General features: G+C 38.3%; 1 protein-coding gene across 1 annotated transcript in view; it reads left to right on the forward strand.

Moving 5' to 3' along the window:
* LOC117231618 overlaps positions 1–18132 on the forward strand; it is a 137476-nt gene that overhangs the window by 83170 nt on the left and 36174 nt on the right. Inside the window, exon 3 of the mRNA XM_033490218.1 lies at positions 15559–15669. The gene's annotated coding sequence lies outside the window, so the exon portion shown is untranslated. The remainder of the gene's footprint in view (positions 1–15558; positions 15670–18132) is intronic.

An 18132-nucleotide genomic window follows, 5' to 3' on the forward strand; every position in this document is an offset into this window, starting at 1 on the left:
TTGTAGCGGTTCCTGTTCAATGCAAAAGCTTAATGCTAGTACTTTGCTTTGGTGTTCCTCTGTGGAAGTTTGCTTTAGGAGTTAAGGGAAACGCTGCATATAGATGTATGCACTCGACGAAACTTGACTAGGCCGATTTCTCTGGTGCGAGTCCCCTCTTATTTGTGTTTCGAATTTCTTCGCGGTTTTTCCACCTGCTTCTCCTCTCTGTCTTTACTCTCGAGCCTTACTTTCCTACGAGAGCTTCCGGTTTCCTTCCCTCTTATTTTATTCCACGAATCCCCTTGAAATTTCCTTTCTCTTCCACGTCTCGCTTTTCTTTGTTTCTCACTGACGATATCTGGGCTTTAAAACAACTCGTGTTTACCGCTTTTGCTCTCTCTATATTGTTAGAGTGGGAAAAGTTGTTAAAACACCAAGAGAGCGAGAAAGAGAATTTTGCGCGTAAATTCACGGACGGGAACGTTACTCAGGCGATTAACTCGAAAGAAGAGTGTAATTCGAATGGTTAACGTATTTATTTAATTTATTCCCTGCTAGTAACATCCTAACTTCCATTCGTATGCTATGAGATACCTAGTATTGCTGTAGCCTGATAGCTTTCTCGGTCATTTGCACAGTGAATTAGCTGAAACACAAATTACCATCATAAAGGGGATCATACTGTATGGGTATACATGTTTACATCTCATTTAGCATGATGCGAATCTCTGAATGAAATGACAATGTCGATACACGAACAAAGTTGCCGCATGCTATTAATTCTCTATAGAAATTATTATTCACGTTCGAAGTTGAAAGCTCGAGTAATTAACGAAAATAGAGAATGTCTTAAATTAAATTTTTAATCGTTCATCCTCTTATATAGTAATTGAATTTTTCTTTCTGTTGCAATAATTTCTACATGAGTGACCGTGGTGACAGCAGTCGTGAATTTTATCAAATGGCATGAATGAATAGCAAATTAATGGCTGAAAGTAGTACTTACATTTTTTTATGGATTTAGCGGAATAATTTAGATTATCTATTAACACTTTGTAATACCTCAGTAGAAATATGTACTAGACACATTTACTATTTAAGTATGACTACTTCTATTAATGTTAGAAGCCTTTCCACCGCCTCACAGAGTCCTTCTTAATTTGATTCGTGATTTAAAAGACAAAAGATAAATTTACAAGGATTTCTAATTACAAATGTCAGTCTTACTATTGCATATTAACTTCTGACAATGAATTAAAAATATTCCGCTATACGTATTCAGGACAATTATAGATAGCCATATTGTTCAATTTATCGTTTCAGTTAATCGTGCAATTAAATAACATCTTGTTGATCAAAAATAAACGTATCCGCGTACTTCTGAGTGACAGTATCTATTTCAAACTGAAACTCTGTAAATCGAATCAGCAAATTACATCTCGAATCTTATATCCAAGTCATAGATATAACTCGTATCTACAAACTCAAATACATTTTTAATACTTGGAAGATATATTTGATCCAGTCTTCTTTGTATCGAAGAGCGCCGACCGTTTACCCGCTAAATAAAGCAACCAGAACAAAACCAGAATAGCATCGAATCGTTTCACTAGCAGACTTTGATAATACGCAGCACGAGAGAGAGAGAGAGAGAGAGAGAGAGAGAGAGAGAGAGAGGCAGAGAGAAAGAATAGAGATTCAGCCTATATGGTGTGCCCGCGATTCCAATTTAACCTTCGACCGTGACAATTTCGGGGATGGATGAACGCGATCGTAAATGGGGGAGGTGATGGGACCGGCACAGTTTCATCTTTGGCACAAACGAATTCGTTGGGTCGGCGGAAAGATTTGAAAGCGTCGATGCGGCTACGAATACGAAGGAATTAATACCATGCGACAAAATGGAGCAACATTGACATGAGATATGAGTTATTTCCGGCTCGTTGATGAGAAGCTTGCGTGGTCCATTTTTATTTTACTGTTCCTTTCTCTTTCCTGCGCTATCGCCATTTATCGAGACACAATGGAGGCAACGGTTGCGTGTATTGTGCCCTTTATACGTGTACATATATTACTTCGTAGATTCGTGGGAAATTTGCTGATAAATTTGCCAACGGTGTAACATGAATTATATTTTATTCGGGCGGTGTGCGCCTGTTGAAATTTGGTGACAAATCGAGAAATGAGATTAATGCCATAGAAGCAGCTATCGGAAACTATTTTCGAGTTGTTGCAAATTAAAATGTTCCTTATCGCCCTGTACTAAATCCTCCAAAATCTTCGTCAATCATTCAATCTCATTTATTCCTAAAATTCAGTGCAAAAGTATTAAATAAGCGACAGGAGGTTGGTTTGATTATTGACAATTTTCTAATGACTCATTCAACTTCAAGTTGGATTATCAAATTATCTCCTATAAAAATATTCCGATTAATACGTTCCAGTTTCTAATTATGCATTTCGAAACTATCGATATATGCACATACACATGTATATTAAATCTTTCTTAGAACCGGTTGTTATGTTTCGTCAAAGGAACTTTGCCCATTAGAGCCTATCTTGGAGGAGTGTTTGAGAAGTTTCGGTTAGCACGAACCAGCTCGCAGATTGCACGATCTCTCGCAGACGGAAGTCGTTCAATTTATCGCCTGGCACAGGCACGTTGGGCTAACAATGTCCTCGGACGACGTAACACCGGCAACGAGCGGGTATCTCGGAAACAACGTGTCGCGACCTCGTGTTATCTGAAACTCTCTTTGTACTTCAGATCGGAACAATACGGATGGATGGACACAGAAGTAAGAAAGCAGCGAATAACGATGAATATTCGAGGATGTAAGATGGTGACGCGCCACTAGGGAATTTACGATTCAGGGATATAAACTGAAACGAGCTCCATTGTTCCGATGGTGTGTTTCCTTCGGCGCCGAATGCTATAACCCGATCGATCTGTGATATTTCGTCGTCCCATTGGAGCGAGAATGGTAAATGAATGTATTGTCGGACACGTGAGTTAATCGAAATACCAGAGAGAATTTTATTTCGGCCCGTCCAATGAGTTTTCCTGAAAAAATGGGCGATTACATGTTTGCCTTTATGTCTGCTATAACACGCGTATATTAAATCTCGCACAATTTTCGATGTCTCGATATTTGAATTTAAATCTGATATTTTATTGTCATATGGAAATTGCGTTCACAGAGATAGATGGAGTCTCTCTGTCGAAATATTTCACGCACTCGTGCAAAATTGCGATACTGTCGATAAAATTAAGGACAAGCGAGTTCAGTTTAGGCAGATTAGCACGAATCGTGATGGACAATGGAGGTCTGTGGTAAAGCTGTTTGACAACGATGCTTCGCGGCATTTATACCCGAACCACGTCGAACTGCCAGAGACATTCTCCTTAGGAATGCTCAAACGAGAGATTCATTGTGTTCGCCACAATGGGCAACCACTCCTGCACCATTATATTGCATCCCTTCTCCCTGGTAGGATCGGCACGTTTATTAAGGGTGTACAAGAAACGACGAACACTGTGCCTGACTGCTTTCGAAATAGACACGAAAGAGTTTAAGAATATCTCTAGCCCCCTGTATGAAGATCTTTCTTTCCGACGATTGCATTTGTTTATTAATGGGATATTAATGATGTTGCGTTGACGCTACATTTCATAATATTTTTTAGTCAATTTATATTTATATTTATCGAATTAAATTTTCTAATTTATTATTTATTAATTATTATTATTATTTAATAATTAATTATAATTATTATTTAATAATTAATTATAATTATTATTTATTAATTAATAACTGTGATTATGAAAGGGGATTCTGAGGAGTTGCTCGATAGCTTTTCACCGCTGTTTCGTCTTCTGTCTAAATCCTATGATCTTATGAAATTTAAAGAAACTATGGTATCTCTGATATACTATAATAAGCTGTATTTTTTTTAAATCATAGCAAATTCTTGTTAGAATTTAATCTTGGGATTAAGATTAATAATCTGTGGAAAACACAATGTTTGTGTTTGAAATAATATAATATGATATTTATTAAACAATTGTTACACAAATTATAAATGTGCGTTCTGGAATGTAGACAGTTGGCTAGTTATTCACAGACTAACTGGCTTAGTGACCCATGGCCCTTGAAGAGGTTTAGAGCCCCACTCTCTATGCAGTAATGAGTGTGACCTGTATGGGTGTTTGTGTGGCGTCACATGTGGCACAGAACCTTCTAGTAGCTTCTAGTAGCCCATGTAGAATGTTCCATCCATATCCTCACGTTTCTTCCGGCGTTTTTTGAAAAAGCATGCACGTGCTAACTGCCGTGGTGCATCTCACGAACGCACGCTAGTGGGGATGGCGCTGGGCAACGAACGGAAGAATCCGTACGATCAATCACCTTATCTGCATGCGATTGATATCGTTGTATTCCAATAATTCTTTTACATTTGCAATTTATATGTTATATTACACACTTGGCTTCTATCGGTTTAATTGTCGCACTTTAATTCGATTATTATTAAATTTAAAGAATCGTATCTCTTAACAGAATCAAAAAGTCTGAGAACTGTTGGAAGAGAAGTTTGAACAAATCTCTTATTTAAGCTACAAGAAAACCGCATCATCGTGGATGAGAAAATTACTAATAGCGAATAGTAATACGAACTAGAAATACTAATTATAGTAATGGCGAGGAAGCTATGAATAAGTCAACAGCATAACCGTGGAACGATATAGAGATTATGCCGCAAATTGGTTGGTGTTTTACGAGCGTATCTTCGACGGAATTCTACTTGCTAAATAGGAAGGTTTCCTGTATCGAGATCGAAGGAAAATCCAAATGGAACGACGTGGTCGGTTGCCTAATCCGCCGATACATCAGAGTTACGCCGGCACCAATGGTGCCATTGCTTCAAATTCGTATCCAACCATTGTCGCGTAGGTGTGGAGAAACGAGGCTGTGTACATCGGGAATGGCCACATTCAGGGGGTTGCGAAGTTCTAAGCAGCTTAAGCTCGGTTGGCTGTACGACAAGCTGAAGGAAAACATCGAGCTGCAAGCGTGAAAACTGATTCACTGCTGTTCCAAAGAAATTACGTGGCGAATTTTTCGGATAAATCTTTCTAATCTTGTTCGTTGCTATTGCAATCTTTGACTCACGACTTTGTATTATAATTATTATGAAATCGCAGAAGTTCTCTAAGTAAGGATTGGTTGAAAGATGGTTCGTGAAATAATTTAGTCTATGAATTATAGATGCATGTTCTAAATTATAATCCAATTTACATTACATTACATCACATTATATCAAATATTACGTGATATTTAGTCGTGCTATATTAAATCTAGACAGTTGTGTCAGGAATCTTGACATGATATATAATATTATGCCAATGTTCCTGACATGATCAGGATCATTATATAAGGTAGAGTATAAAATTGGAATCACTTCGATTACTCCGTAATGATTTCAGTGAAAAGAGCTTCAGACAAAAGTTGAATGGTTCCAAAGAAGGTATAATCTGATGTGATTACTTTTCTTTATAAGTGAACGTGAAAGAATATAACGGTTATCAAAAATTTTTGTCCGAAGCGAGGATTATTTACGAACAAAGCGGACATTCTACAATGTTGTCAAGATACAATATTTTAAGGGGATAAAACTCCACAGCATATGTTTTAACTTACAAGACAATTTTACTAATTGTAAGTTGTTCTAGAAAAATACTTATTAACATGATTTAAGTAGAAAGTGTTTTACAAAGAAATATTGTAAAGTTACAGTCTTCGTATACGAAGGTCAAACTGTTTCTTTAATGGAATCGTATATTTTTTATTACGTAAGTCAACTAATCGAAGCAGTTCCAATTACTTGCATTATCCTATACAAATAATTCTCGTAACTATACCAATGCGAGCGATATATTTGTACGTCTGCATTATAATATCGTTTATATCCGAAGAAATTCCAAGTAGCATACTACGAAGGAATTTAATCTCTTCATTCAGATTACAACCGAAGGCTGAAGAATACACGTTCCTCGTCTGCGTGATCCATTATCACTACTACTTATTCACGTGCACGTACATCCGCCGCTCTACGCGAAGTGAATACACCTTTTTACCGGCGTAGGAACAATAAACGCGAACCTTTGAGCGAGAACGTGTCGACTGGTGCCATTGAGAGAGTACCGGGTATCTTCTTCTTTTTTTTTTTTTTTTTTTTTAAATGCAACCTCTCCATCTCGTCTAATTAGAATTCATCGGTAAATCGATGCCTCGTTTCAGAGCGGACTGACCTGATTTTCTAGTTCCACGTAATACGAAACACTCACTCTGTGAGTGATCCAACGCGAAGTAAATTCGTTACTCTTCTGTTGGGATACTGTTGTGGTCGAGCCACGTGGAAAGCTGGAAGTGTTGGGAAATTTTCTGGAACGAAGTGTTCGGCCCGTAACACGGACTAAACTTTCTTGTCAGAACCAATTATCTGTGCACTTAAGCGTACTGTGGGCTTTCCACCGAGAGCTTTCGCGGCGTAAACTCGTAATACCAGCGATTTAAGCTGCGCCAGAATACCCAGACCGTGTCTCGATTCTACGTACTAATGTTTCAGAATAGAATATGCTGCATACCGTGCGTACGAACGATAGTAATCGCTAGCTTCCGCCGTGGTTCGTACGGTGAATCGTTCTTAATAAATCTCTAGATGGAAACGTTATATTCTGACATGTATCATACGCTGGATTACTGCTATTATTGAAGTGGACAGTTGGATTTTATGGGTGTTCAAAGGTTTGGAATTTTACGAGTTGATTTATGGCTGGATAAAGATTTTGATTTATTAATTTCGGTTCCAATTCCTTTTGAAATAGATTTGCCTTTCTGTAATGAATATAGTAGTATCATAACACGAACTATAAAACAAACTGAATGTGATTTCTAACGTAAAATATGTTGCAACAATTTTCGATGCGATATCAGAGTGATTATAGTAATACAGCAATCGTTCTAAATGTATCTATAGGAGATATCGTTTTATTAATTTCGAGAGACATAATTAATACATACATTAATTGCCATGCTGCTTAATTGTCAGCATTAATCAATTACTTCAATTTTTATAAATCATTAAAATACCGAACAAATTGTTTAAATTTTAAATAGAGTAAAGTAACCAAATAATAAATAAATCGTAACATCCTTATTGAAATTTTTACACAGTATATAGATTTTTATTACAAAAATTAAATATTATAATGCAACGTACGATGTAACAGTAAAATGCTGTCTCGGTTTCAACAGCAGTCTCGACAAAACGATCAAAAGAATTCTCCAGACGAAGGTACGAATAAGAGAGCGTGAATTTCCGATAAAAGATTCGAAGCAGCCACTGTTCTCGAAGGTTATCCACCCCTCAGGATGCATCAAGCCCATTACATCTAGGCGTTGGGCCTCGTAGAAGACCCTTCAGTCAGCCTCGAAGCACGTCACTTCGGGGAAAACGAAACCACTCTCGAGACGCTCGAGGGCAGCCACGAGGGGACCTGCCGAGAGAGCTCGCTCGAAGGAAAAGGAAAAACGGGGAGAGAATACTTGGAACGTGAAACAAAAAAGATAAAACGATACACACAGACATTGTGTAAAGCCCCTACGTGACGACGTCAGCGTCATTGTTTCATTTTAACCGAATAAGAGGAAAAGAAGGGGCGAAGGAAAGTTTCTCTTTCGGTAGCTTGCTTGGGATGACAAACAGTCGAGGAAACAAAGTCGAAGACAAACGAGCATCACGTTTTCGTATTAGCTGTGTGCTGCAGTTGGTGTCAAGGTGTGTGGTTAATTAAGTCAACTGAAAACAGGGAAAAGGTTGAATAGGGAAAAAGAAAGAGAATAAGAAATAAAAGAACCAGTGGAATGAATATGATTGCGGGGGTGTCGCGAGGTCTCGCGGTTATTGCCTCGGCCTGGAAAACTTGCTCGAGTTTATCCCTGTCTAGGAAGAAAAGTCTCCGAGGTTTTATCGTACCCGCCGCTTTGATTTATCCAGGCTGAATTGGCCGCCGCGCTGCTCCATTGTACGAAGAGATCGTATCTCGCGGAATTACAGCAGTCGCGGTGTTTATTTGAAAAAATAATACCCTCCGTGTTTCCTTGCGCCTTTATATCTCGTGGCGAAGATGCTAGAACATTAACTCGTCGTTTGAAAACAAGTATCTCCTTTTTCTCCATATAACTTTCCAGGTAGATGAAATGAATTAATTCAGCTTTATACGAGCGTCGTTCAGTAAGTACTACCCGTTGACATATACAAAAATAGAAGAATCGTTGGAATGTACTTATAGAAAGTTACCTAGTTTCATTTGTATATTGACATGAGTTATGCAAAATTTTAAATATTTAATATTGTCGTTGTATCACACGTTTAAAATGACGATGCGAATTGAAAATCAACGATATTTCTGAAAATACTTCAATATCTTTCGTCCCTCTTATGCCAATATCATACATGGACGATTCGATAGATTATAGAAATTTATAATTGAATATCGAATAGGTAATTAGATAATTGTGGGAATAATAAGACAAAGAGGAGGATAATTGTGTCGCAGCGATACAAAAAATTCACTTACTTCATATAAATCTAAGCACTCGCAATTTTTTTGAACGAGATAGCATACTAGAAAACATGTACACGCCTTTGAAAAACTGGATCCATTGAAAGGTATCTATGTTTTATCGAGTGTAACAAATGGAAACGAGTTTTCATCAGAATGGTGAACTCATTGGGCTATTGAGGCTAAGCCACTTGACGCGGAATGAACACGTGAAAACAGTGTTAATGCACATCCATTTCGCGTTATTGTCAGTGAGCGAAGTTCGCCAGCGAGACTCGGAGTCAGCGGACTCATAATGCAGTTTAATTGCATCGGGCATTTCGCGTGTACAGCGCGTTATCTAATGTTCCGTTCCCCGACCTAGGAAGAGTATAAATGTCGCTGAGAAGCAGTTTCAGCCACACATAAATAATACAGAGCCATTACGTGGCCCAACACGAAATGGTAATTGGGTCTCGTGCTGATGCGTTCGATGCGATATAATCGATCGATTTATCCAAAATCATTTAAATTCAAAGCACACGAATAAATTATACGTAATTCAAAGAAAGTCTACTCTATTGCATGATAAATTGTTACAATGACAACAATAAAATTGATGTATTAGTTAATTACCGGATTCGTAATAAAACCTTCAGAATTTGTAGCTTTTATTAATTAATTGTCTAATAAAACCTTCAAAATTTAACCTCAGACTTAAATACCGAGAGCTCTAAGTTTATCAATCCAAGTGTCTGAACGTTCATATGCGTCTCTGTTGTCGAAAAGACTCTAGTAAGATATTTTTATATGTTATAACAAATTACTAGTTAATGCTATTCGTATCTGCTGCCTGGTAATTTCTATTAGTTATTTAACAGCGTATCTATATCCTAAATCGTTTTATACGTCTATGAAATTGACCATTTTATGCGTACTCTAACAGTTTCCTCTGTGTTAAGTAGAAAATACTCTGCCACGATAAACGAAGTTTTATGTCCTAGACAAGAGCCTGAAACCTTTAAAAGCGCAAGAACGACAGTCAGCGAAACTTAATCTTGTTAATATTCATAAGCACTGATTTATATCGAAATCTTCGAAGTGTCGTGTTATAATCGGACTCTAGAGAAAGCTTTTAAATAAGCTTTTAAATAAGCTCTTTACGAAATAATTGATTGCCTTACTTTGCCTCATTTTCGAGTTAGGAATCTCTCTTCGCTTGAACTGCGAATCACGATAGCAGAAAATTGATCGACGACGTTTCAGAAACACAGTTAACACGTTTGCCATGTTAATCACAATAACAGTGTAGCAGAATGGAGCAATCTGTTCTATAAATTATGACCGAGGTCTTACGCGAAGGATATACGAAGTTTACAGCATCCCTTCATCGTAAGGACGCCACTAAAGGGTAGGAACTAAGCATGATGTCCTGACATAAGGGATCTGTTACATAATACAATACACAGTGTTCATAAAATCCAGATCCACCGGTTTCATTGTTTCCATTCTTCTCTGTCGTAGTTTAATCATCGACAAGGATACAATAATTTGCCAAACGATCCATGATTTTCGTTTCCATGTTTCATTCGAGCGAGTCGAAGTTTAATTAGGCTGAAAGTTTCGAAGGGATTGGAAGTAGTATTTATTTTTAAACCTATCGTTGATTGATGTTAATTAAATCGAAGCAAACCCGTTAAAACATTCATCCACGTAATGAATATACGCCGGTTGACGAAGGGTTCGTTTAATTAATCACGTTCCACGTGATTAGTCATTTATTGTATACGATCGAAATTCGAGAGACTAAACGTATTTCGATACTAGGTTGTGTTAGAGGGAAACTGATATTTATGAAACAGAGTACTAATAGTCAGAAAACGTAGCCATCCAGCTCGGAAAACAGGAAATTCCCGTTGTCTGTGATAAATTATTCGGCAACGTGCGCCAGGCTATAATACTTGCCAGTTCCTTTATGAAATCACCAACTGAAAGAAGATTAAAGACGGCGTGAAACGTCGTTATCGTAGACTTCCTTAAGTTAGTTCTTCATAAATAGATTTCCGACGCGGCGTTCTGAAATCTTCCTCAGTTTATCGAAGTCTGCTCAGAATCGTTTACCCTCTTAACATATTACAGCTATTTTACTACTATATTCAGTCACACAGTTATTTTATTGCATTAAGTATTACCAAGTTACTTATGATCTGTTAATATTTAAAGATCATTGTCATATTAAGTACTTGTTTTTAGAGAAATACTTATAATTCTTTTTTATTCGTAATCTTAAAAGATTGCCATACTCGTTCTTATTAAGCAATTGTGATGATGAAGCGCCAAGTAGTAACTTTTAAACAATTAAAACCCCCATGACAGAGAAAGTATTATATATATCATTGTAAAGCTGAATATCTTTTCTTTCATGCAGGATTTGAATTTTTTGCAGGATTTGACATTTGTGCGATTGCAAACCATTAACCGATTCCAATCAGAATGTGTGCCATTAATCTGGACATACAATTTTCCCTTTAAGAGTGCTAATCTTCTATGTAAACTTTAATATGGGACTTTTTTATCAACCGCTGTTTCGTTTCCGCGAAATTTCATTTGCATTCGGATATCCGAAGGTCGTTTCGCAAACTTACGCAAGCCACGAAAATTACCCGGTCGTCCGGCACACTGAAATAGCGAATGGTGGTCACAGCAAAAGAGTCGGATGTGCGAGGGTAGAGTTGAAAGAGAAAGCAACAGAGCAGAGAAAAATGTTAAGGGCGCAACGCCTGGAAAAGGTTATGAGATCGTTCCACTGTACTGTCTGCTTTATATTCTCGTCTGCATTCCTGGTTATGAAGTCGTCCTTTTTCCCGTGGAAAACGTCTTCCAGATGTGTACGTAGCTGAGGAGCATGCAGATAGACGCGCAACGGTAGCTTAGTAAGCGGCAGTGGAAAAAGACACGCGGGAGACTGAAAACCAGAAGAACAAATCGAGTCCTCGAAGAGAAACGGAAAGATAGAAGTCGAAAATATATATACAAATATAACAGAGTACGGGGATGAGCAAAGATAAAGAGAAGAATGGCTGGAGATATAGTGGTTGATAAAAATAGGAAAACATGGTAAAGGAAAGAATTGCATTGGAAAGGCAATTCGCGTACAACCGCGAGTTCCTCCTTTCTGCATACGTCTCTTGTAATCAGATCTTTCAACTGGGGAAATGAAGAATGAAAAATGAGAGAAATGGTTATGAATAAGGAAGGTTCATTCGACTCGAACGAAAGGTCCCCTTTGAATCTGATTTCACATGATTTTCAAGTAAATAAGAAGATGATGTAATACTTCCCATGGAAGTTATTCGATTATCTTGAAAGTTGATTATTCGGCGAAATAGAGCCGCGATTGATCTGATAACGGAGAATTTCGTGCATGGAATTATAGAGGGACAGAAACGAATGCATGATACGACCATGAGTCTGGATATTGCGTGTTCGTTGTACCCTGGGAGTGATAACGGAGATAGTGTCACTCGTCTAGCTAATTACTAGTCACCAACTATATGACTCCTGGGAATTGGCTCGCGAGTGTAGGATGTAGGTGTATGTAGGGAACTGGGCTGGACGGTGCACTAAAGCTGGAATCTTGATCCTTACATAATACACGAATAAAGGTTCATATGTGCGGATCGCTTGTCTTCGTCACGACGTTCCTATGCTTCCATGGATCACCTTGACAATGTCACCTGTTTTGAGAAACCTTTTAGAAATTGAGTGTATTATCATTATAATATGCTGCGATATTCCATTTATTGTAATAATATATATTTATATTGTTATAATTGTAATAACGTAATTTTCATTTAACACTGTTATTTTGAAAAAAGTAAGGTCGGTCGGAGTAGAAAAAATAGAGTGCATAGCGTTCGAAGTTCACATAGAAACTACAGATAACCCGAAAACCGCAGACCAATAACTTCAATATAGTAGGCACATGAAAGTATCATCGCTTGCGTGATATCGGAAATAACGGCAACCTCGTTCGCGCCCGGAGAAGCGTTTTTCAGCGCTATTTCACTCGACTCTCTTTCACCATCCCCTTCGCTATTCCTCTTCCATGGATGGAAATTTCACGTAGACTTATCAAATGGACCGAGGAACGAGTCTCTCCAATCACCATAATTAGAATACATATGGGGAAAAAGAAACGAAAGTTCGAACCTTCAAACATCTACACTAAAAACACTTTTAATTAAATTTATTTCCAAAGGAATTCGATACACTTCGAAGCATCAATTTCATTAACAATACGAATTATCAAATCCTTTATTTAATCAGGAAATACAGATACAGAAAATCAGATCTGTACTTAAATTTAAATTACAACAACAATCAACAATGGAATCCAGAAACGTCGAACGATATTAATTAGGAGCGATTGATTTCAAGAAATTTCTGTGCGAAGCCGCAATACTTTTCGGCTCGATCGGGGTGAAAGGTTCTCTCGTTTTCCACCTCTCCGCGTGATATTGGCGATCGGCGAAGTGGTGTGGTTACACGCTAGCCGAACACGGACACGAACTTTTCCATGTGCTCCTGCACAGTTTTCGCGCTTCGCTGACCGCAATTTTTCTTCTCTTGGTGTGCTGGGTGACACTATTTCAACGATTGGTTACACCAGCACGCGGGTTGGACAGTTCACAGCAAGGAAACTCTACTAGTAGCTGCGAAACTTTCACCAAAGAGAAGATGACGATTGGTTTCCGGCTGAAAACAGCTTCCAGACGCCAATTATCAGATTCCTGGTGCCGCTGGTATGACCATGACTGGCCAACCGGTGACCACTCGGGCGATAACCGAAACTCCTATCAGGATTTTCTCGGTGTTCTCTCGCGAGTTTCCATCGCGAATTTCCATCGTGAATTAGCGGGTATGCAGATAGCTGCGCCATTATCTGGCGAGAACAGCACCTGGAGCCCGTCTTTTCGAGCTGCTCGACGAGCAAAGAGCTAAGTAACGGAGAACCTACGATAACGAAACGAAATTGTTCCATTAATTATTCTCCCGAGGATTTTCGACTAAATTCATTTCGTTGTCAGCTTTCGAGCCTCGAGCAAGTCTATTGTGTATCCCCTTCGTTTGTTGTAACGTTGAGGATTTCGAATTTTGTTAAATGCTTTTGCTAATGATTAAAGTTTTTAGAAGGACGCAGGAGATTCAGGTGAATAGTAAAGAGGATAAAGAAACGGACAAAAGCACGGTCGAACGAAGTGATGGAGCGGAAATTAAGAAAAGGCTGAACATTCCCTGTCCTGTAACCAGTCGACTAACGGGAACCGGGAAACGAACGTTAAGAAATAAAAGTAACGGAATTTACGAGCAATGTCGTTTTCGGAACAGTATTTATGGATACTTACTCTACGTGTTCTCCCTCGTTTCGATGGAATATTAGTCAGGTTAATACCTTCTGTAGGAGATTTTCAAAGATTTTTGGAATATTATGTTGTTAGATTATGGTTTTCGTTGTTCAAATTTTCTAAATTTTTTTTTTATCATAAATACTTTTATTTTCGTAAATGTAGTATTGTATGTCATTTCGAAGCTGGGGGTTTCCTCTTTCATAACCGAGTTTCTTTTTTAACATTTACATATAAATAACGCTGTTCAAAATCCATTTATGAATGTTGAAAAGTTCGATATTTCGCATATTACAATGTAATATATCGAGCATAAAAAAATTTCTCAAAAGTGAGATGCTAAAAACTAATAATAAAAGGTTACAATTTGGATTACGAAATTTAATATTTGCAACAATTTATCGAGTCAAACGACAAAGAGGAATATTAAATTTTAAAGAACACAGAAAATCGGACCAGAGGAAGGGGGGAACTATCGAAATAAATATCATATCTCGGTGGCAATTCCGTTTCCCGGTAAACATTTCGAATCGTTTGATTGATTAAAACGGGTGCGTATTAAACGAATTAAAACGATAAAACGTGCTTTAACGGAACACGGCGGAAAGATAAAAGTTATGGGACACGGGAATTTTACGATTTCAGTTTGTAGCCGACATTTTACATAAGCCGCGCACACTCGTATCTCCTATTTGCTCTTGCGTGGTTTGCGGTGCATACATCTCGCCACATGCGCCCGCACCAATAGGTACACGTGCACACAGCCACCAGCCTCATATTATGCAGCCCCGGGATAGCATTATGCATTTGTCGCATGTGTGCTATGTTCTAAACTCATGATAGAATCTTTAATTGACCGAGAGGAAAGATTAAACAATGTTAAAAAATTTAGAAATTAATACAGTGACTTACGAAAGTATTTGAATTCTCATCATAGAAATATTTTATAATGTCAGGATCTCTAATCGAATTAAAAAGAGTACTAAACACGATGGACAGTGTTAAAAATTTATAAATTTATACAGTGACTCACGATAGTGTTCGAGCACTCACCAGAGAAAATTTTATTAACGCTGTAATGAGACATGCATAACTATGGACATGGTTATGTTGGTAAGTTATGAGATATTTGCTGCAGATTAAAAAGTAATCCAAGAGGAGGTATTTGAAACTTAACAGTAGAATAAGCATAGGAAATGGTTGCCTGGGAATAGGATGGATATGGATGGATATTCGAGGTTTGGGAATGGAGCAATCTAGGAACTGAATAAACTTGGATTCTTAGGATCAAGGGATCAAAAAGTATTCGCCTGAGATTTGGTATCAGTGAATATAAAAGCTCTCATCTTGCTTTAAAACAATTACTTTATCTTTATTTGAATATAGAAATTGCATATCGGTTCAACATTGCAGCTATTAATTGTCATACACTGTTAAAAACAATATTACATTATAGTAGCATTATAATTGGAGTCATGTTGCACAACCGTAATAGATAATAGGGAAGCAATGGCCGGAGATATGGAATAAATCCCTTAACCATATTGTTCTGCTATGTTTCAGATTCGTAGAACGTTAGGTATCAGAACGATGTGAGAGGAATATATGGGTGAACACCAAACGGGCAAGGAAGATTCGACGAAATCACGAACACGTGGCGGGACGTGAAGCGGGGTGAGCTTTCTTATAAATTTTATATAAATAATTTTTTGAAAATGTAGTTTATTTTAATAAAAGATTACTCTGTTTCATTGCAATTCTCCTTCGTTCCCCACATAATTTACTCATATAATGCTTGATTACATAATTAGACGAATAGACGTCTGACAGAAAAATTGTATCGCTCCTCGAAGAAGAGAAATGAAAATTAAACATGGTAACTGTCTTCTTGATTAATCTTTGAGAACTTAAAAGATATAAAATGTAAGGTTTAGATTCTGCCAACATACATCTTAGACAGTACATTAGCCAGCTTCGTGGCATGTCCGCGAAAAAAAATTGGATTCTGAAACGAAAGTTGGCCGGCGGCTCGGTTGTGGAAGCTCGAGAGACTGGAGATAAACGACCTGGTATTCGGATAAATAAAATTCCCCCTGCTGTTTCGCCGAGGCTAGAATTTCCTCGTTCGAGCTGACCGCGTGCGTGTATCGTTGAATTTCGGCTCACGTATCTTAACAAAGTAACCCTGTGGATTTTGGATGAAGAATAGAAACCATAGCAACCGAAAAACAACGTTTGACGAATAATTGTTCCCGAAAGTTCAAACTGTTGCAAGAACCAAAAGAAATAGGACCAATATCCGACCGTCTGTATGTAAAAGGACGAAAAAAACAAAGGAAAACAAGATAGAGTTGCTCCGATTATTCGTGAAATTCGTTACGTTTGGAACGACGGAAACGGTCGCGTGGTATGTGGAATCTGTTTGTTGTGCAGAATGTGAATAATTTGTACGGCGAGTTGTATCGTGGGATTCCTGGCTAACCGATGCGTCCTGCCTCACATTCGAACCTACCAGACAATAAATTTTCAAAATAATTCGATACCTCTTTCTTTTTCTTCAACCGAATTCCCCGGAATTGAAGGGCAGATAGGAAATCTGAAACAAATATTAAGCAATGGTAAAACAAATCTTCTTTGTCAGAGAAACGAGAGATACAACTAAACAGAGAGGAAAACGAAGATCGACAGAGCCGAGGAAAGGGGAAGAAAGTTCGGAAATGATCGGTGGAAGGAAAGCATTTTTCTCCCCCTTGTGATTCAATTTTGTCGGGTTCCAGACACAGGAAAGGGGGAAACCGTGCGGCGCGACAATGCACGCGAGCTGAAATACAATTCGGAATTCTTTCGTGAGTCAGCCGGTGAAAGGCGCAATTTTATCTGGAATTGTGGCTCGTGAATTTGCTTTCAAAGTATCCGCAAACTCGTCGACAGAGAGGCGACAGAGCGAACGATCGTGCAAGATTAGAGCTGCCGTGGCTTGGAAAAAGCGGTCTCCTCGATCTGGCCGGCACAAAAGGATCCAGAGACGAAGAGAAAGAGAAAGGGAGAGGCAGGGGAACGAAGGAATCGAGAAGGAAGGAGGAAGAAGATGGTAAGGACTATTGGAAAATAGGAAGAGACAAAGAGGATGATTCGGTAGCTGTCGCCACCGCCACCGATTTTCAATGCTTGAAGCTTCTTGCCTTTCGACTATCGTCAAAGGATGAAAATTGAACCGCAGGAAGCTGTACCGTACACCGAGATTGTGAAAAGTTCCGGCCGCCCCGTTCGTAGAGTTTTTCCGCCATGAAAGGAAAGAAATTTCGTGGCAAGGGAAGAAAATCGAAAGAATAAAAGAGCCGATATTGATTTTCGAAAAAATTATCAACGTCGAAATGACATTCTAAACCGTGGAAAATAAGTGGAGTTCAGTGGAACAGGTATTGAATTAAATTTAAACCTTAGAATCTGACTTTGTCTAATTTGTTATGTTCATGTTCATGAAACAACGTAATGCGAAGGTCTTGTTTCGGCTTAATGAACTAAACGATTGCAGGATATAATTTTGATAGATTCTGTTTATGGTAGAATGCCAGTAAAAATGATCGAAGTGCGATGAGGAAGGTTTTCGTTCTCTGATGGGAGAATGGCGTAATAAAAACTACTTTAGGGTATCCTGAGTAACTTTCTTCTTCAAAAAGAATAATCAATTTCATAAATTCTAATTCGACCAACCAAAATATTCACAAGCGCGGCCATACAATTTTTATCTAGAACTACGAGAGATTCTCAGCGATAGAACGAAAGATGCGAAAAGGGACGAATCCTGACACGACTAGTACGCACTTGATGTTTCAGACGCAACCTCAAAATTAATCATGCAAAGCGTTCCTTGAACGCCGTGCCGTGTCACGAACTGACGCAACGGTACTGTTAATACTTTCTTCCTGGCTTGCGACCAAGCACAAAGGCTAAACATTATTATCCGGCTCGTATAACCCTTCCAATACCAGTGTTTGCATCCTATTTGTACATACGATCGTAAGCATAGCGCAGTGTCAAGGTGTGTGCCATGAGACACATATGTTATTACATAGGAGCATTCCTCGCGGCGCTGTGGTTATGAAAATTTAATTAAAACGTGTCTCGACCATACAC

This window comes from Bombus vosnesenskii, unplaced genomic scaffold (assembly GCF_011952255.1).
Source record: "Bombus vosnesenskii isolate JDL3184/JDL3185 unplaced genomic scaffold, Bvos_JDL3184-5_v1.1 scf7180000013273, whole genome shotgun sequence".
Taxonomy (NCBI): domain Eukaryota; kingdom Metazoa; phylum Arthropoda; class Insecta; order Hymenoptera; family Apidae; genus Bombus; species Bombus vosnesenskii.